At 38.1% G+C, this 21327-nt stretch overlaps 1 protein-coding gene across 4 annotated transcripts in view; it reads right to left on the bottom strand.

Annotated features, from left to right (window-relative positions):
- The window catches only part of LOC128863651 (protein drumstick), a 57664-nt gene that overhangs the window by 24145 nt on the left and 12192 nt on the right, over positions 1 to 21327 (bottom strand). Inside the window, exon 1 of one of the 4 annotated variants that reach the window (XM_054102906.1) lies at positions 11207 to 11835. The exons of 1 other annotated variant lie outside the window; for it this stretch is intronic. The gene's annotated coding sequence lies outside the window, so the exon portion shown is untranslated. Of the gene's footprint in view, positions 1 to 7308; positions 7655 to 7679; positions 7784 to 11206; positions 11836 to 21327 lie in introns of those variants that run through there. 2 more of the 4 variants (XM_054102909.1, XM_054102908.1) reach the window with 2 other exon arrangements.

The raw sequence follows: 21327 nt of genomic DNA, 5'->3' as shown, positions 1-21327 counted from the left end.
CAAAAAGATTGCACTTCCTCCAACTGAGAACCATCGATCAGCAACCGCAGCTTATTTTGGTTTTAATAAGCCTCACTTTGGTATTAGGGATTATTGCAAACTATCCCAACTTTAGCGGTGACTTCCTGAACTGATTGGAGTTGGATTATCAAGTGAGAAAAAGGAAGGGGAAAGCAGGCAAATATTCTACGCATAGTCGATCTTAGCAAGACGACCCTGGAGGCCTCAAAAAATCTCACTTCCAGATCTTGTGAGGTTCTTTATAACGATGAACGATGTCCAAGACGATGTTAAAGAGCAATGGTGATAGTATGCAGACCTTTATATAGAGTTAGCCAAGATCTTTGGAAGATGATCAAGGAAGACAAATTTGCCAGTATGTGCAATTCAAACATTTCTGGGATGCTACATGCATGTTTGCCAAGCAAAATGATGGCAGATGCTTGATTTAACGACTCGCGACCATATCATACGCACATGAGATTATCGCACCCTTTCGAAGTGCCATCTGCTTCATAACGAAAGTAATGGAGACTAACAGCGACGTATAACCTCCATTCGTCATAGGTAGAGAGCCTGGACGGAGGTTTTTTTTTTGTGGTTGATAGCCACAATCACGGCTCCACTCTCGATATAGTGCAAAAGCTGTCACCGGGTGGAAGTCAGCCGAAGAGGGGAGGTCAGTTTTAGTAAGAGCATGCCCCACATAACGTTGGCGGGATGGCATCAATCGAAATGCCATTTTTATTCCCCCTTTCCCCAAAAAAAGCCTGCTCTGGCTGATGTGCTGCTGAAAGCCTTTTGTTGATGTAAAAGTTGCTAAATTGAGTAAAGTATGCCAAATTTATTCAAATATTCGTTAACTGTGCTGTGAAGGATTCTAAGCCAACTTTACAAAATTCCTAATCTATTTTTTCTCACGAAAACTCGAAAGCGTCAAATCTCATTTCGCCAACAAGTAAACAGCAACTGCGCATCATTACAACCTCTACCACCTGTAAATCCACAAATATTTACAAAACAAAAGCGGATTTGCAATTTTGTGAAAATTGATTTTCCTAGCATAAACTGTTGCAGTCAAGTCTTAATATTTTAATCTGCAAATCGCAATGTGTGAGCCATGCAAACCGCAAGAAATGCAAAGTGTTTCAAATCCTTACTTGATTTTTAATACCTTCAACTGCAACGGATTTTGTGGCATAAAGTCAAAAAACATGTGAAAATGTACATATATATGTGTGTATATATGTACATTTGTATGTATGTATATATGTATGCATTTATGTATGTATGCATGTCTACCAGGAAGCGCACCGATCCAAGCGGGCTCAGTATTTAGGCACACATTGCCAAAATCCGATTAGTCAATGTACTGAAGGCTGCTGCTGCCACTGCTGCTGCTGCTGTTGTGATCACTTTTGGGCTGCTACACTTCGTACTTACAAAGGTTCTTACTAGGTTGTGGCATGCCACACACACAGCCTACACGCCAATCCGCCACATGTGGTAGCCAACTACTTGACGTAAGGGGTACAGCTTGTCTGCGCACACTTGCAAGTATCCCTTCGAGTAACGTGTGCGTGGGTGTGTGTATGCGAGTTGTATAATCATGCAACGCTCGCCGCTGCGTTAATCTCATTAATCCCAGTGCAAATAATTAGTGTTTTGTACACATTGCATTGTCGGCAATCCCCAGCCGGAGTGAAATCGGCATTTGCCCGCATGCGAAAGTGAGTGCAGCGAGCGGATGAGTGACGTACGTATGAACGGAGATTTCGACCGAATGCGTTTTGCATGCAAATACTTATGTAAGAATGTACATATGAAAGTATTAATGCGCTGACGCTGGTCCATGTAAAATAATTCCAGTTTTAGTTGTCATTGGTTTTATTGTTTTTGCCCTTCGTACTGCCTACCTGGCACGGCTGCGGGCGCTGCTTCGTCTTCGTTACTTCGAAGCAGGAAAATCCATTAAGGAATGCTCGCTGCACGCTGCGTCACACATTACAGGATGAGCGTGTGAAGGAGGGGCGGTGTGCAGGCATTGCAAGCGCTAAATGTAAAATCGAAAAATGCAAAAAATCGAGAAATGCATAAAAAAATGATCTGCAAAATCGAGTAGCGTTAATGCCGCGTGAAATTAGATTTAGACTGAAATCGCCGCAGATAGTCGTCGAACAGCGTCGTCGTCGTCCTCCCTGCAATGCGCCACCAAGGCTTTGACTGCTTAAGCAAACTCATCCTGCTCCTCCTTAGGTGTTGCAACGAGCGTCAAAATGCGGTTAACGCCGCCTCGCCCCGTACGCTCAAGGTGAGACAAACCGACAAACCGACTTAGTGGCCATTCAACACATGCGGGATTTGTGTTGGCCGTTTCGCCTTGTTTTTTTTTTTTTTGTTTTTGAGAATCTTTTTCACTACTAATGCGATGAGTTTGTTTACGTTTTCCAGGAATCGAGAAAAGTTACACTTTAACACCCTGCAGCCGATAAAAATTTAGGCGGTACGCCAATGACTGCGTAGCAAGTTGCTAGCCGATTGTTGTAGTTGGTTTTTTGGTTTTTTTGTCACTCACGCTTGCAACGCAACCACACAAAAACCTGTGGCTTGATGGACAATTATTGTTGCACTGAGCGATATGAGGGCGGACAGCAGTGGCAAGGTGCCATTAAATGTAAAAAATGACAATAAGCGCAACGAGCACAACCAAAGGGCCGACTCACGCATATCAGCCCAGCCACGGACGCTTCATTTCGAGCCTATCGAGCTGAATCTGATTTTGAATCTGAATCTGAAACGAATCTAATTGTGCTAATGACCGAAAATTCCAAGGAAACACATATGCACACATACATGAGACGCATGCCCACACGAGCACTGCACGCATGTATGTGTGTGCATATATAAGTGATTGTGTGCGTGTGTGTGTTCTAGGTATTTATGCGGCCAACAATTAGAATTACGGGATTAAACCGAAAATAATGGAGTGTAAAAAATCTTGTTCCACAAACACAAATCCTTGGCGATGATTAAAATTGGAAAAACTGGACAACAAAGAAAGGGGCGAAATTGAAAAGACAATGCGTTATGAGGCATGGACATTACGAGGCATGTAAGAGAAATGTGTTAAATTGTACAGATAGAAGTATGAACACCCAAACAGGAGGGCATTTCTAGATTTTTATCATCATCATCGGTGAATTTCAGATGTGGTTGTTTTTTACTTTTTTTTTCTCTTTGGAAGCCAGCCAACCGAGGCCTGTGCTGTGACACACGTGGACACACCAATGTAAGGATCAAGCAACGATATTTTTAGCTTGCTTTGACACCTTTAGCATTTTTGAATAGCCGAATTTGCGTATGAGATTATAAAGCTATAGACAATAATGGCGACTTCAAGTTAGAGCTTGGCACTGTTGCAAAGAGTGGCACTGTTGAAAATTAGAAATTGCATACTTTTATAGTGAAATGAATTTAAGGAAGTACAGATGGAATTAAATTTTTGGTATAGAATAATTTGCAATATAAAGTACGGGGAAAAGCCAGAAACAGTTTTCAAAATCCATTGAGCTATGCCGAAAAGATACACTCGCCAAATGGTTTTGCGGTTCGATAAGAGAGGGCGTTGGGGTTAGCCAATATTTTTATCGACGTGTCACAGTATTTTCTACAATGAAAAAAATCAAATATCGAGCAGTGATACTTCTTGTTCTCTATTTGCTATTCGTAATCGAAAGTAACCGATTATTCAATTTAAAAGTAATACAATTCTTTCTTTTTTAATTTTGAACTATTGTATATTTGAAAACAATTCGCGGTCTCGAGCTGCTTCCAAGAGAGGGCCCACACGTTGTATACCGCTCCATTGTCTTATGTTCCTCAACCAAGAAAACTGCTGTGATTGAACTTTCATTTTCGAAAGATTTAAAAGCAAAGTAAATTTATGATTAAAAGATGGATTGCTGAATTGAAACGTAGTCGCACAAGACTTAAAGACGATCCACTTTAAAGATGTCCAAACACAGATACCGCATTGGAAAATCGTCGAGTGACTGCAAGAGATTTAGTAAAAGCTCTAGGCATCTCATTGGGCAGTGTAAGCAATATTTTAACTTAAGTATTGGGTTTCAGAAAGCTGTGTGCACAATGGATGCCGCATTCGCGAAGAATGGAACAAAAACACCTTCGAATACGACTTCCTCAGCAACATTTTGAGCGTTTTCGAATGGATAAAGTGGATTTAGTGCATCAATTCATCACTATTGATGAGACTTGTGCCTATCAATATGATCCTAAATCAAAACAAGAGGCTAAAGAGTGGTGTGAACCTGGTTCTTCGGCTACGAAATGAGTGCGTGTCCAGAAATCAGCCAAGATGGTGTTAGTTTTTTAAGGATGTGAAAGGAATTTTGTTCGTGATTACTTGCAAACTGGTAAATCAGTAAGTTTTGAATATTATTGTAACCTTTTAGATCTGCTGAAGAAAAAAATTGTAGAAAAAAATCCAGTTTGCAAAGAAAAACAATTTTTTTTCATCAGGATAATGAACTATTCATATGAAGAGCATTTTGTTAATGGCTAAACACAATAAATTAAAGTTTAAATTTTTACAGCATCCACCGTATCCACCAGATTTGGCCCCTAGCGACATCCATTTGTTTCCAAACCTAAAAAAATGATTGTGGGGAAAACGCATTTCATTCACTGCCGTGGAAGCGTATTTTGCAGTCCTTCCAGATTCTCACTTCAGGTATGGAATTCATAAATTGGAATCTCGGTAATAGAAGTGTGTTGATGTTCAGGTAGACTATACTGAATAATAAAGTGTTTTCAAACCAACAAAATGTGTTTTTCTTAACGAACCGCAAAACTTATTGAACCACCTAGTATATGTATTGTATATTAGAGTGGGTAAATTTTTTTCATATCCCATTCGAGTTCTTCAATAAAATCAAAAAAAAATAATTCACTAAAGCATAGCTCTTGAGTCAATTTTGAGCCCCCCAATTTTTTTTTAAAGATTTATTCATTAAATAGTTAAACATTTTGCAAAAATTTTTAATATGAAGATAAATATTGATTATTGATATGAATATTATTTTTGCTTTTAGTACAAACTTGTACTTGCTGATTTTTTGGTACGAAGCATTTATTTTTTATATCAAATTTTTATTTACAGAACCCCATGATGGCACAACGAGGCAAATTATATTACGTAATTGGCCTCGAAGGCAATTTTTGACAATTTTTTTTTCTTCTGTTTTTTGATATTCAAGGTTTAAATAAAAAAATAAGTAATTTTTTTTCATTTTTGTATGTAAAATAAGTTAAATAAAAAGCCCAAAAAATATAAATAACGTTTTCCATTTCTTTATTAAAAAAAAAAACTGAAAATAACCTAAATTTTCGAGCTCTAGGCCACCGGGACCCCTTAAGGTACAAAGTAACTCTACAATATTCTCACTGTCGCCTACCAGAAATTCAATTTGAAATAAATAATTTTCAATTTCAAAATAAATATTTTTTTTGTGTGTAAATCAAACTAAAACTGGCAAGAAAACCATAAACAATAAAATCGTGTACCACTTAAAAAATTTACAATTATTTTCGTTTTAGAACTTTTTACTTCCAACAGATAGTGTATTTTTTCTACTTGCTATCTTCAGTGTCAGAACTTCCACTCATGAAGGGTAATTTTCATTACTTCGAGTACTCAAAACATATTAAAGATGTGCAAGAGGTGGAATTGCGCATATATCTACACACAGAAATTTAACTCCCATGGTGGAAAGAATTTTAGAAAATAATACTGAAGAAAGCTGCGAGTTTTTTTTAATTCCATGCGACTTAAATGCCTCTATTTGTTACATTGTAAGTTGGATTTAGTTTTTTCCCACATCAGAATTTTTTTATTTTTTATTAGAGATTTTGCTCAGACATATGCATTTATGTACTTGAATATTTATATATTTTTAAGTCTTCCCCACTTCTTATAAAATATTATCTAATTTTATATTTTAATATTATAATTTGTCACTTACTCGAAATTTCTTCACAGAAATATGAAAGCATGCCTGCAGTATATTATATCAGTGTCAAAAGCAAATCCTTGAAAAGCTGAAGACTGAATTCTTCTTACACCTGAAAACTAATTTTCTTCATCAGGCGATAGCCTTTGGTGCTAGCGTTGCGTTTGCTTCAGTTTACCTTATAATTTTATTATCATGTACGTTTTTTGAAACAAAAATAAATAAAAATAAATAAAAACACTTTTTCTGCATGTGCAGAATAAGGTTTTAGACATCTTTGCCTCTAGCCAGCTCAATAAAACCATGAAATCCAAGTGGAAAGTGCATACTTGCATGCAGAAGTCTCCATTCACTCATATTAATATTTATAATTGCGCTCAACATGTACCGAAATCCGCCATTTCCCAATGCTAAAACTCCCAACCAACAACAACTAGTCATTCCAACGACACAACCCTTTTCTCCACTACCAACAATTACAGTAGCACTTATGCGTGGACTTATACATATGCATACATAGTAGTTAGTCCCCCACACAACTACTCGAGTGCGAATGAGCAAGCGCTAGAGAACTACATTAATAAGTAACTCCACAATGCCTAAGAACTTCACACACACACATTCACAGTGCCAACAAAACATACTTGATGGGGATTCACCAATAACAGTGCGTAAAACTGGTAGCTGCTACAACATAAGCTACAACATTTAACAGAAAAAATAACATACAACAACATGCAGCACATTAAAAAACGACGGTTGTCGGTAGAGCGTCGAGGCGCATAGTTAGAACAACGCCGACAACGGCAACAACATGGCCACATGGCTGGCTACTGTTTACACAGAACGGAACAACACGAACAGAACGAGGTTAAACCGCAGCCAACGCAACACAACATAAATGGACATGGAGAAGGAGAAGCAACTGAAAAGCGCCACTCACACAAATAAGTGAACAAAAAAGAAATCATTGGTGGCGTAACTCAGAAGTCGTATCGTCGTGGATGGGCGTACATTTGCCGAACCACCCGTTTAACCCGAATGGTGCGCTAAAACAGTGGCACTTTGATGTAGCGCATGTGTAAAGAGAGCCGCTGTAATATGACTGCAATGGTGGTGGCGATACAGTGCTGTTGTAAATACATACATATGTATGTATGGAGGTATAAAGAGGGTGGTGGTCGACAGTGATTTGCACAACCACCGAACTTACATTGTGGTTTGCTATAATAAGTTAAGTTAAATGAACTTCATATATTGTTCGCTCACAATCACTTACCGCGTGTAATGCCACTGAATCAAACACCTAGTTTCTTATGCTTTTAGTACAGATTTCATAAGTCACAATAACTAAGTATGCGTTAACATTAGTAAGAAGAAAAACACCGATTCAACTTTAAGTTGCAAACTAGTTAACACTTTGGTATGTATGCACAGAGTTCCCGAGTATCGGTGCATGTAACTGCAATTAACTTTGCTTAAGCGTTTGTTGTATTGTGAACGTACGTGAACGACGATGCAATTTAACTAACTGCGAGACGAAAATAAACGGTTGCTTACTACTCTGCTACAGATTACGGTCTGTGGAGCAGGCACGTCGGTAAGGCACGAAGTTGACTACTTCAATGAGATACGTAACTACCTACTTACAATTTGGTGCGAAAGTGCCGATGTTGCAAGCCAACGCTGCTGCTTCTGCTACTGCGACTGCTCACTTGCTTGTTTGCTACTCGATGTATGAATGTTCAGTAACGCCGCGTTGCGTTACTTTGCAATGCGGTACGGAACACAATTCAATGAGATGCGCTACGCTGCGCTGCTCTGATGCGCCGGCCGCTGTCTTGTGTGCGCCGCCAACTACCGAATTGAGTGAGAGTTCTGTGTGTGTACGTGCGTGCGTTGTGAGCGTAACAAATTGAGCGATCTACTTGAGCGTAACTGCGAGTGCAGTCTGACACACTGGGCAGACCAATCAACTCGCCTTTTACCCACAGAAGCCAGAACTTTTGCAGGTTTGGTGTTACATTACTTTTTTTGTTGTTGTTGCTCGAAGTATAACTTAGAGCCCAAAAGCTTCCACATGCATATGTACAGATATACCAACACAAATGACTAGCTCTGCGCTACTAGCAGGCCGAACGACCAGCAACCAATCAAGTAGCTAGTAAATCGAGTCACCGATGACTAACTAAGCCCGAACTTCAAAGTCCAGATGAAATGCGTTTAAGGGGCCACTTCGTGCGTGTACGATCGGTTGGGAAGGAGGCGCTTAAGACCGGTAGCCGAAGATACAGCTGCTACTGTCTTACTCGGGGCAGCAGCAACGAACATGACATACAGTGTTTGGGTGGTGATGAAAAGTTTTTAAAATACATGAACCAAAATGTAATAAATGTTAGAAGGATGTTGAGCTTAAAAATCGCAAGCTTTCTATTTTCTTGATAAAATCGATTATTCATTATTTTTTCGTATTAAACCTTAAACGAATTTTGAGCTGAAAATTTGTGAGTTTCGCGACTATTTTTAAAATCAGTGTTTGGGAGGTGATGAAAAGTATTTCAAATAAATGAACCAAAAATCAATAAAATTTAGAAGGATGTTGAGCTTAAAAATCGCAAGCTTTCTATTTTCTTAATAAAATCGATATAATATTTCTTTCTCATAGTGAACTTTAAAATAATTTTGATTTAGTTGACCTTAATTTATCAATCTTTAGATATCTATCAAAATTTTCACTAAACAAAAAATATATTAAAATGTTTCCAGATGTGTGTCGGTCAATGTATAATTTCTAGTTTTCAGCTTTTCAAGACTTCAATATTTATGCTTGATTATATTTATTTTGAGAAATGCTTCAAATATTGCATTACCAACTAAATAATAAGCAAATCAAGGAAATCATTTCATTGAGACTTGGGCTTCGAATGAAAAAAATGTTAGAAAACTATCACTTTTTTCTTAACAATTATAGGTTTTATGAAAGGCTTAGTATGAGAAAATATTAGAACTATTTAATTATTTTTTGTTTTTAATAATAAAATAATAAACGTCTTAGTATTTCATTTTTTTAATGATTATATAATATCTCAGAACGAAGAATTTTAGAACAATATGCAATTTTTTTCAAAACCATACAATTTGTTTTATAAAAATACTTTTAAATCATTAAGAGGTAAAAATGTTTTACTTGAGATATTTTTAATGCAACCGTTTTATGGTCTATGCAAACATTTATTTTACTACATTAGTCATTATCATATTGCGCATATAATATTTATAGGTAAATCTGAGAAAGAATTTTTATTTTACAAAAAATATCTACATATGTATGCAATTTAAAAAAAGCAGTGGATGTTAAACACAATATTATAGTTTGATGCTGTTAATATTTCTAGTAATTTTTAATATTTTTTTTAATAAAAATTTTTGTTTTTTGTTTTTTAAGATATAGCAGTGGATGTTAAACAAAAGTTTATAGCTTAATGCTGTTAATACTTTTAGCAATTTTTTCTTTTTTTGTTTATTCGGAATATTTATATTATAACTTACACTGAGAAAAAGTCTCAAAGTACTGGCAATAAAATCTTATAAATCTTTCTGAATGAGTTTTTTCTGATGAAAGATATGGTTTATTGAGCGTTTATTAAGACAGATATATACTAAGTGCAATGGTGAAACGCTTCTACAAAATTAAAAAAAAAATCATTAATAATCAAAATTAAAATTAAGATTGATGTGCATATTTTATGCATCAGCTATGCGAAATTTTAACAAAACTGCTTTATTTTATTTTTCACAAACTGCGTTCAAGTGCTCAATAATAGCAATTTACGAAAAAATTATACCGTTCTTGTTTAAAGCTTTTGTTTTTCATTTTCAGAGACAACTGATCACTCTTGAATTGATCTAATGCTATAGCATCTTCAAATAACGAAAGTAAATCACCCTTTGAAATTAACTCTAACTGAAAAACCAAACTTTCACACGTCCCTCCCATTTTTTGTTTTTTATTCCTTAATAAATTATACATTTAGATGGCATTCTCATTTGAAACAAACATCATAGAGTGTACGTCATATATTGAAATGTAAATCGTTATGAGTAGAATGAAGAGAAAAATAATTTTTCCCTAAAATTTTAATGATCTTAGTGTTTTTTTATACGATTAGGTTTTTATAGTGTATGTGATGGTCTTCTTCAATAAAGAATAAAATAATTTCCCTCTGAATTTTAATGATTTTAATGCTTCTTTTTATACCCGTTCGATTTTTATATATGTATATAATTTCTCCCTATAGTTTTAATAATCTTAATACTTTTTTTGTAAACCCATTCGGTTTTTTGTAGCGTTTGTAATGGTTTTGCTCAACTCTTCCTTTGAGATTTCAACTAAGAATGTAGTTGCCAGAAATCGAAATATATTTTTCTATAAAATTATTAGCAATATTTAACTTTCTGAAAAACGTTACTTCTTGAAATCTCAACTCAGAGTGTAATTGCCAGAAAACCAAATACATATGTATTTCTATAAAATTGCTGCACTTTTATCTATCTAGAAAAAAGCTACTTCTAGACATCTCAACTGCACAGAAATAAGTAATGCTTGGAAAGACTGCCCCTATCCCACTAAGCTAATATTATGTCTGTGCGTGCACAATGCGTTTTTCAATACCCCTTTTTTGCAAATTTGCCACACCGTGCGTCGTAGCGATGATTGCTGATTCGGTAGCGACGGCTGCTTTGACGTCGTGCTTGACTGTCGCCATTTAAATTACTAACATAATTTGCTCAACGATAAAGCAACCGTTGTGAGCAGTGATCTTGATTTTATTACGTCGCCCTGTCGGCTTGCGGTCAATTGCAGCGATTTGTTTTATGCGGTTTGTGTATAAAGAATGCGACTGTGGTCAGCTGTGATCGGCTACCACAAAATCACACGCACAGCGCTTACTTCAAACACCTGCAAAGCGGACACAATCTGTCCCAGTGCTCTGTATTAGTGGCAGCTACCATTGGTCAGACGTTACGCACCGCCACGGTGTGCCAATCGGAAGTAGGCGCACGTAACTGTAGTAGCGCATAGCCAATAGCAGCTTCTGCAGCTGTTTAACGCACGGCATTTCACTACGTTTGCTAAGGGGAATATTTTAAAGTTAACAAAAATATGAAAAACTTACCAAGAATTCTTCTTTAAGTTTACTGCAAATAATCAATTCAGCAGAAAATATAATATAAACTGCAATGCCCAATGTTACGTAGTGTTTACCGTCGGTTTAAAGTCGTTTTTACGTTTATGAATATTTCTATATTTTATCCAAACACGAATATTTCTTAGTGACGTGCAATTAAAAAACATGAAATCATAAAAAACGTTCCTTTCTTTATCTGCTGGCTAATTGCAGACACTCAATTCAAGAAACCGTCTCGATTTTATTGCCATGGAAACAAGATGTACGGCAAACTTGAGAAAAAAACGGCGATTCGCTTTTGTCAAGTTATATTATTTTATGATGATGATATTGCGTGCGTGTTAAGCGGCGCGATCTCGGCTAGGCGTATTCAGGTATACAACTGCTTTAATATTATTTAATAAAATATATTTCACTTCCGAACGCTTCCGTGCGCTATAGTGAACTGCAAAGTTACGATCGAAACTTCAGCTTGATAGTTAACAGCTGCCTGTGTTGAACGCGGAGCGGCTTCTGCTTCTGCTTTCTGCTTCTGCCTTGCTATTGCCTTGCTTTTCTTATTGCTCTTTCCTCTTGCTTCTTGCCGCTACCCGCTTGCCGCTTGCCTCATGCAGTCGCACGTCGAAGATCTGGCGATCGCCTTGCCCAGCTGTGTAGCCGTACACCCGTACACCGTTGATCGTGCTGATGGCGTTGGTGATGGTGGTGGTGGTGATGGTGATGGTGATGGTGGCAGTCGCTTTCGCGGTTGTCGCTGCTGCTGCTGCTGCTGCGACTTCATGCGTCCGCCTGTCGTCGTTCCTTCGCCAAAAAGCGCATTACGCTTGGCTTTGTTGTTGCTGCAGTTGGTTCATTGGTTGGCTACCACAATTCCAATTACATGTTGTTGTTGGTGCCCCGTTCGTTGTGGTATCCTTTAACTCTGCATTCATTGAAATTCTTGAAAAATCAAGACAGCACCAAAGTTAGAAAAAGCAAAGAAAAAACTAGCAGCAATGGCCATCCACTTAAGGCAAGAAGAAATGTGTACATATGTATGTGTGTATGCACAACGACCGCTTCGGTATAAAAGACATCATCACCAATTCTCTAAAACGGAGCTACAAATACAAAACGTGTGTACACTGAAAAACACCAGCAGCAGAATCAAGGCAAAACAGGCAAAAATAATTACAAAATATGTTAATACGCTTGGCACTTGGGCCAACTACGCGCGCGCGAATGAGATGCACAGATGCTGTTGCTATCGCCGCTGACGTTGATGCCATGAATGGCATGCGGGCTGTGCAGGGCAGGCAGACACTACGGCTACTACACCAACACCAGTAACATCAGCACAAGCATCAACCACCAGCCAACCACCTTGTCAGCACTCCAGTGCAAACACACTCCATTTCCAGCTCAATCACTCGTCCACTTAACTCACTCACGACGCGCGCTCACCAAAAACTCCAAGCGCGCATTCCAACTTAAGAGCGTCTATTGTTTGCAAATACGCATGCGCAGCGGTGGATGAGCGCGTCGCCCAACATTGATATGTGTGTGTGTGTGTGTGTGTGTGTGTGTTGATTGAGCTACAGAATAGTGAGGAGTCGAACTCAAAACTGTGTTGAGCAGTTTTGCCGCGCGTACTCGTCAGCACAGGTAGTTTTTAGGGAAGCTATTCACACTCATACCAACGCAAATACCAAATACACTAACCAATTTGAGTGCGTGTGTATTGCGTGCTTTTTGGCGTTTCGCCGCTATGATGCGCTAAGGGGCGTATCCCTTTTGCCTTGTACTCGTATCACGGTGGCTAAGCGCCGTCCAAGTTGTGGTAATTACGGCCAAATAGCGCGCTACTGTGACCGCAGCAGCAACAAAAGCACAAAGGCAGGGCAAGCAGTGCCAGAAATCCCCATAGCAGGGATCAACTTTGCTGCCAGCGGCTGCAGCGCCAGCTACGTATGAATCACGGCTGCTGCTGTTGCTTCGTGTTTATGAAATAAAGCATCACAGTTGTGCTATACATTTGGGCATACATACATACGTATGCACGTTGGACATTTTAATTAAGCAGCAGTCAGTGCCAGCAGCAGCTACGTACAAGTGAAAGTTCAGCAAATTGTTTTGCTGCGGCGCTGACGGCGGCAGCCGATGAATGGAGCGCCAAAAAAAGAGTAGAATTGGTTTGTGTTGGTAAGGTTGGTGCATATTTGGTGAAAGAAGTTTTGGCTGTGTATTTGACTGCGCCAACTGCTGCTGGTGGTGGTGGTGACCAGTAGCAATACAGCGCTACAGCGCTTTCGCCATCTCTTTCGTTTGTTGGGCACTCGTGCGGCCACTGCCGATCTTGGAGGAGAAGTCAACGCAGTGCTACTGCTTTTGCTTACGTGGAATATTTTTTCCAACCAAACATGCATATGTAACTCCTTTTGCTACATACACACACACACATACACTTGCATATGCAGAGCATTGGAGAGTTGATATTGCATATACATTTGCATTTTTATTGTTGGCATTCACTTTGTTTGGTCTTTGCATGTTTTGGACTTTTATTTGCTGCATTAACCACCACCCTCTTAAAAGCAAGTTCTGTTACCAACGCGCCCACACTCACATATACACACAAGCATACATTCATAGCCAATCTTGTCAACACCCGAACCGCGCTCCATTTTCGAGGGGGCGGTACTGCACGATTCAGCCAATCAGCAGTCGCCATCACTGCTGTTGCCCTAAATTCGGAGCAAAACAGTAAGACAGGCTATAAAATGAAGGAAAAAGCGGTAGAAAAACCCACATTCAGCGCATAGTGTCTAGTGGGGCCAACAAGAAGTACAGCAACAAAGATATCCCACTACTTGCATATATTCCGTGTACACAAATGTTTACATACATATGCACATATCTACCTGTGTGTGAACGAGTACACGGGAGTTGTTTGACTGGATACGCTTCAGCGTGAGCGAGTTGGAAAGTCAACTGGAGAAGCTTTGACATCAGCAGTTGCGGCAGCGTGTCCGGAAGGCATTGTCGTAAGCATTTTGTGCTTCTGCTGTGCGTTACGCAGTGGCCGCTATTTCATGGCAATGTCAGCAATCGTTGCGAGATTGTCTTACATATTTTTATCCCCGAAAATGTTCATCAAATTTTGTGCATACTCGCATAAAATTATGTGTGTATGACTGTGAGCTTTAGGTGTCGCCATGCTGGCAGTACTCACAAAGACAAGTAACTAAATTCATATGAAAAACTGAATGCAAATGCTTTTCTATATACTAAGTTATATAAATACACTTATATGTAGGTATGTATGTAAGTATCTAGATATACATATACTTGTTTGTTTTTCAAAATATGTACATAAAAATAGCTCCGCTTTTATACTGCGAATGTCTCACGTACGTTGATGTGTTTGTGTACACATTTCCCTTCTCATTTCGTTGGCTCGGCATTCTTTTTGTGTGAAACTTTATCTTCTTATATACATACACACATACATATGTATATATGCACGTCCATACAGACGCACATACATTGCTGGCAAAGTTGTCGGCAAACTTCAATAAATAAATTGTCTTTGTGAATTTTTTGGTTGCCCATAAAGTTGCTTCGCTTTATTTTATTTTTATTTTTACTCATTATTTTATTTGATTTTCTTACAACTCTAGAATTTTCCTTCACAAGTATCTACAACAGAATAAATACGCTTTACTGTCGTCTTAGAATATCGCCATTATTATCGCATCTAAATTGCTTTGGCAGCGTAAATATGTTCAAAGACTTGTGTGGATAACCCATATACATACCGACATACATACATGTAAAGAGTAACATTTCAAAACTGCATATTTTTACAGTATGAATGAAAGAAGATACCCATTCAAGAAATTCCGTATTTATATATTTGTATTTACCTTTAGAAGGATTCTTTATACATTCTCTTTTCGCCTTATACTCATTCAATTTTAATCGTAACTAAACAAGTTTTAGGATTTTTGTTAATCTACACTTCACTGGCCGATGTGCCAGGCCCCGAGCCATTTCTGAATTAAAGATCCTTATCGTGAATTCCAAGTGAACAAATAATTACCATAAATTGCATTACGATATGGAAATAAATGTATAAATTGGCTTCACTTTTGTCTCGTTTTGTAATGTTAGTTTTAGGAATGATTTGTGCGCATAGAATTCTCGATATGCCAAAAATTGTTTAATTTATGCATCAACAAGTATGAAAATGCAAAATTTTCCATTATCTCCCATAAAAAGTATGCACACAAATAATTGTAGCAGGACTCAGTAGACAGGAATGTGACTACCGAAATATCGGTATGTGTGTATAATCGACCGGGTCGATTTGTGGGGAGGCAAAAAAATCGCCCATTGCTCTGTGAAAATCATATTCTAGGGATCAAAATAAGAAACTTTGCCGAAGGAACCATACCTCTAAAACGAATTCTGATGTCCCCAATTTGGGTCGAACTTTTTAGTTTCTTTTCTCATGTAAAGGCCAAAAATGGTGATATTTTGAAATGATTGTATGGGGAACCTCCCAGGCGAGTTCCAGGGGGTGTGCCACTGAGATGGGAGGATCGGCCGTCCAAAGTTAGTGGGGGTCGGTCATACATTTGGACTCGATTGGAGCACTCTAAATGGGTCAAAGTGGGATTTTTCAAAATTTGCCCCTACCCAAATTGGGGGACATCAGAATTCGTTTTAGAGGTATGGTTCCTTCGGCAAAGTTTCTTATTTTGATCCCTAGAATACGATTTTCACAGAGCAATGAGCGATTTTTAAATCGACCCGCCCTACTGTAAAATCTGTATTTAATTACAAGCAAGTTTCAAAATAAGAGTTAATTATAATAGGTTTTTTGAGTAAAGGAAAGAAAACCAACACAACTGCAAAAATATTGTAGCATTCATAAAATTAAGCATAAGTCCTATCATTATTAGAAAAAACGTAAACGGCACATAAAAAATTATAAAAAATTGGCGCTTACGCCCTTTATGGATGTTTGAGCTCCTTCTTCTTTTTGTGGTGTACGACTTGAAGTTATTCTACAAAACTTTTTCTTGGCTTTTAATATTAGCTGCAATTGTTGATCACCGGGAACATCCTCAAGTAATTTTTGTCGTCCCTGTATACTTAGACTTGCCATAAGTACTGTTACAAGTTAAGTATGTTATAGATAAGAAATTATGAGACTTTTTTTAATGAAGTTAGTTTAATTTAATCATGCCAATATAAATTTTTTTTAATTTTCATTGCAAATTGCCATCATTTACTTTTACACAAGCCTTCAAACGATTAGACCATTCAGCTACTGCAGCACGCGCGGTTTCCATGGATATTAGAGTGGCTGCTCGAACCAAAGATTGTTTGAGGCTCGGGTATTGTTCTCCAATTCCGACTGCAAATTGCAATCCAATGGATTCAGATCTGGACATCCAGCCGGCCAATCCTTTGCGGCTACCAACCCAGAAATTTTGTTTTTTAACCACTGCTGGGTGGGTTTTGCCTTATGAGTTGGAGCGGAATCTTGCTGGAACATACAACGCTCTCCATTGAAGATGCTTCACCACGTCTTCCTTTCAAGACATCCTCCTGACACTCTTTTGCCTCAGTCTTAACCCCTTTTTCGCGGAACTTAAGAGATGTAACGCCTTCACAAGACATTCCCCACCAAACCATTACGGAGGCTGTATGGGGGCTACGCTGAACCATTGGAACAACATTTTTTGCGTCTTTAGAAGTTTTAGCATAGATTTTGTCGTTTTGCTTATTAAAACTTTTTCAACAGCGAAAATTATATCGCCTGTGAAGAGAATATTTTCATGACCGTTGACCACCTACCACCGAAGCAGCTGCCTGCATCTGTCGAGTCTAATTTTTTTAAGCGCGTTGTAGAAAAATTGACCAGTTGAGCGGCGGAAGGCTTTCATGTGGTTATCATCTCTCAATAGTCTTGACATAGATCTGGTCGATACATACATTCCCCTGGACATGATTTTCTGCTGCAAAGGGGATTTCTGCGAATTATTTCTCGAACGGCTTTTATGGCTCCACTGATTCGAACCACGTGAGCACGACCACTTCTTGTTCTGTCTGTCACTTCAGACGTTTGGGAAAAACGACTGATCGTGAGGTATACCAAAATTGTCGAAATATTAGATTTTTAGTCGGCAATTCTTAGTTTTCACTTGCACTTTTACCACGGTTTTGAAATGCTAAGGAAACAAAAATAACGGAACTTTTTTCTACGAATTTGTTCTCGCGGTATGCATTGTAAAATTTGTCACAGAATATATGGCAAGACTAAATATAACGTTCTTAAATCAGAACCAATTTTTTTGTCTTTTGTGTCTTCATAAAAACAACAAACGCTTAAACATTCCATGTTATAAAGCCTTTCTAATAGAAGCCTGATCGGGAAAATTTTAGTAACCAGTTACTTTTTGTAAAATACAAGCATTTTCAAAAGAAATTTAAGTCCTCTGATAATCTGCTTTTCGAAAACGAAGTCGTTTTGGAATTTTTTCAAATCGTAAAGGTTGAATTCGAGTATACCTGCCTCGGTGATTTTGGAGGATAAATTTGCAAGTACACTTGCAGAAGCAGCTAACTTATTGGCAGAGTTTTTTATGTCAAATTAGGTGTCGGCTGATGTGGTGTCTCCTGGCCTTGCATCCGAGATATTTTCATTTCTAAATTTTGGCAATTTGCGCATCTCATCTGACAGTCTTTCAGCTACCTGGTTCAAGAATTGTCCAACGTTGGCAAGTTCTCTTTAGAATATTTTTTAACAAATCTTTATCTACGGGCACTTTTTTAAATGAATGGAAATACTCAATCATCACTTTTTTTTAAGTAATTCGTAAATATTTTGAAATAATTTAAAATAAATCGTAATTATAGGCCGATTTCCAAGATATAGAGACATTTGATAACTTTTTAAATGCTTTGTAAAGGACAACATTTATTTTGCGGTTAAGTCTTTAAATAACCCAAACTAACATAGTTTTGTAACTGGCCATTCTACAGCTACTAATTCATCGTTTTCGAAAGGTCTCGAAGTTGATTGCATTTACACTGACTTCCCTATGGCATTTGACAAAGAGTCGCACGAGCTTACTAGAAGCTTAACTTGCTTGGACCTTCACTCCACCTTCTGCAATAGCTTAAGTCATATTTGACGGACAGACGGTGTGTGGTAAAAATCAATGGAGTTTTATCAAACCACTATGTTGCTACTTCACGTCCGCCAAGGAAGCAGCTTAGCGCCACTTCTTTTTGTCATAAGCAAATGTTTTTCCTTTTCGAATTTCTTGCTCTGTGCGGATGATTTAAAAATTGTCTCATGTGTTAAGAACTCAGTGGATGCTCAGAAACTTCAACTCGACTTGAAGAATCCTCATCAATGGTACATGAGGGCGCGTCTGTCTTTGAATATTAAAAAATTTTGACGACAGCACAACTTCAAGCGGCAAAACTGCAAATTGACGTTGTTGCCGAATTAAATCTATTTCTAATTTTGCCGACGACAACTCACAAAGCAAGTGTTGCTACTTAAGTAGGACCTGGAAAGACCAAACGACTTCGTCTGGAGCTTTTCAATTGCTTTCAGCTATAAAAACCGCAAATTTCCAGATATCCATGCACATTTTGAGCTCGGTGCATTCTCTCTCATTGTCCCTGAGTCGAGTACTTCAAGGAGAAAATCAAGATCTGGGAGAGGCTATCAAATTGGCTGATGCAGCGAAACAAATTTTGATGGAAAGAAGAGAAAACGCTGAGGGTGAGTTCAGACAAATTTTCAAAAGCGTGAGCGAAATTAGACAACAATATGAAATTGAATTGCGAAAGCCAAGAATTGCGTCGAAACAGACCCAACGTTCCAACGTACAAACTGATTCAGCTGAAGATTATTTCCGCATAACAATCTACATACCGTATATTGATTCGTTTCTGGTACAATTGCAATCTCGATTCTTAAATCACTGCAATATTTTATCAAATTTCGCTTGCCTTTTTCCCAACAAAATGCAAATTTTCGAGGAAGAGTCCTGCGCTCAACTATTCCAACCATACTGTTCAATTTTGCACGACGATTCCCGTGAAATTTGGGTGAACGAAGTACAACTTTGGCGGAAGCTCATTGCCGGAAAGGAAATAAAAAACTCACTTCCAAATGTTAACCAGATGCTTCGCATGATGGCAGTTTTGCCAGTGACAACAGCGATGAACGATCCTTCTCAACTTTGCGACGACTGAAAACGTATTTGAGATCAACAATGTCTGAAGATCGCCTGAACGGCTTAGCCTCACTCAATGTACTTCGCGATGTCAAAATCGATCCGCAAATAATTTTGAAAGAGTTTTTTTCAGTACCCCGAAGAGTAGATTTATTACATACTTAAATGTAGCTAATTATTACTTTTGACAATAAAATTTCTGTACTCTAAAATTTTTTTTTTCTTTTTTCATTGATTACGTAACTTGAGTTAAATAAATAAACTCAAACCGTTATAAAAATATGCACTTCTATACGGCATATTAGTATGGTGGCCGGCTTTAGATAAATTATAGATTAAAAGAACCATGGAACACGTACAAAGAATAGCCAGTCTTTGCATCCGCGGGGCCTTAGAACCACACCCACAGATGCACTAAATGTTATGCTTAATATTTTACCCATAGAGCAATTCGGTAGGCAAACAGCTGCCAAAGCAACTCTTAGACTAAAAGAAATTGGCCTACTCAGAACGAACCAAAGAGGACACTCTTCAATTTTAGAACAATTCCCCTGCATTCCCAGCACAACGGATTTCTGTACGACCAAGGACATCAATTTAAATAAATCCTTTGTCATTTCCTTCCAAAGAGGAATGGGATAACGGGCTTATTGTTAAGAAAAATGATTTAAACATCTACACAGATGGCTCAAAACTGGACAACAAAGTAGGTGGAGGGGTCTACTCCGATAAACTCGGAGTATGCCAATCATTTCGCTTACCTGACCATTGCAGTGTATTTCAGGCGGAAGTCACTGCCATAAAAGAGGGACTTACAGAAATAAAAACGAGAGTATTATCCACAAATGAAGTCTTCATTTACTCGGACAGTCAAGCGGCAATAAAAGCGCTTGAATCAAAAACGCACTCGTCAAAAACAGTTCTAGAATGTTTTAAACTACTAAATGACGTATCTAAGTGCACCTTATCTGGGTGCCAGGCCACAGGAATATTGCAGGAAACTGTAATGCGGATGAACTTGCACGAACCAGTACAACGCTCGATCTCGAACCGGATAAAGCGCTGATACCCATGCCACTTGGACGAGTAAATTACTTATAGACTGGGAAACCATCAAAAAGATGGTTCGATCGAAGATCTTGCTAAGATTTAACAGAGAAGCTATAAGAAAAATGATATTGATTTTAACTGGTCATTGTTTAATAGGCAGCCACGCTAGAAGGTTAGGACTCCCGTATTTCGATTTCTGTAGAAGCTGTCTAAATACAGAAGAAGAGGAAACAGTCAGACACCTTTTATGTGAGTGTGAAAGCCTAGCTATGAGAAGGCTGCGCACTCTTGATACAGCATTTCTAACCGATGTAGCGGACATAGCCCATCTAAAACTAACGAAGCTCTGCTCGTTTATTAAAGCTACCGGATGGTTTGAAAAGGAACACGTAGAGTAAGGATAAGCTCCAGTGGTATCACAATGGACCTGTTGTCTTTATGACAACCACCCCACCTACCTACCCATGCACTTCTAGAAATACACTTGAGGTTTTGTCATTGCCTTCCGAGGGGCGACCGCTATTAGAAATCATTTTTTCTATCATTTTGGTGTCTCGTAGTGTCTCCCCATCAAAGTTGAGTTTAGTGTCGAACAAAAACGTATTTAAACAATTAAGCATAGATAAAGTTTTGCTCAAAACAGTTGATCTATCGTAGATGCTACATATTTATTTATTTACTTAGTCTAACACAACAACCACAGGTTAGATCCTAATTTTTTAGGCTTTTTATTTAACTCCTTTTACATAAAAATATTGAAATTTTATTTTTAATTCTAATTAAAAATGGCGCTGAAGTTGACCCTCCCGTACT

This window comes from Anastrepha ludens, chromosome 5, assembly GCF_028408465.1.
Source record: "Anastrepha ludens isolate Willacy chromosome 5, idAnaLude1.1, whole genome shotgun sequence".
NCBI classification, from domain to species: Eukaryota; Metazoa; Arthropoda; class Insecta; order Diptera; family Tephritidae; genus Anastrepha; species Anastrepha ludens.
The sequence above is the reverse complement of the archived record's forward strand: the minus strand, read 5'-3'. Positions and strand labels throughout refer to the sequence as shown.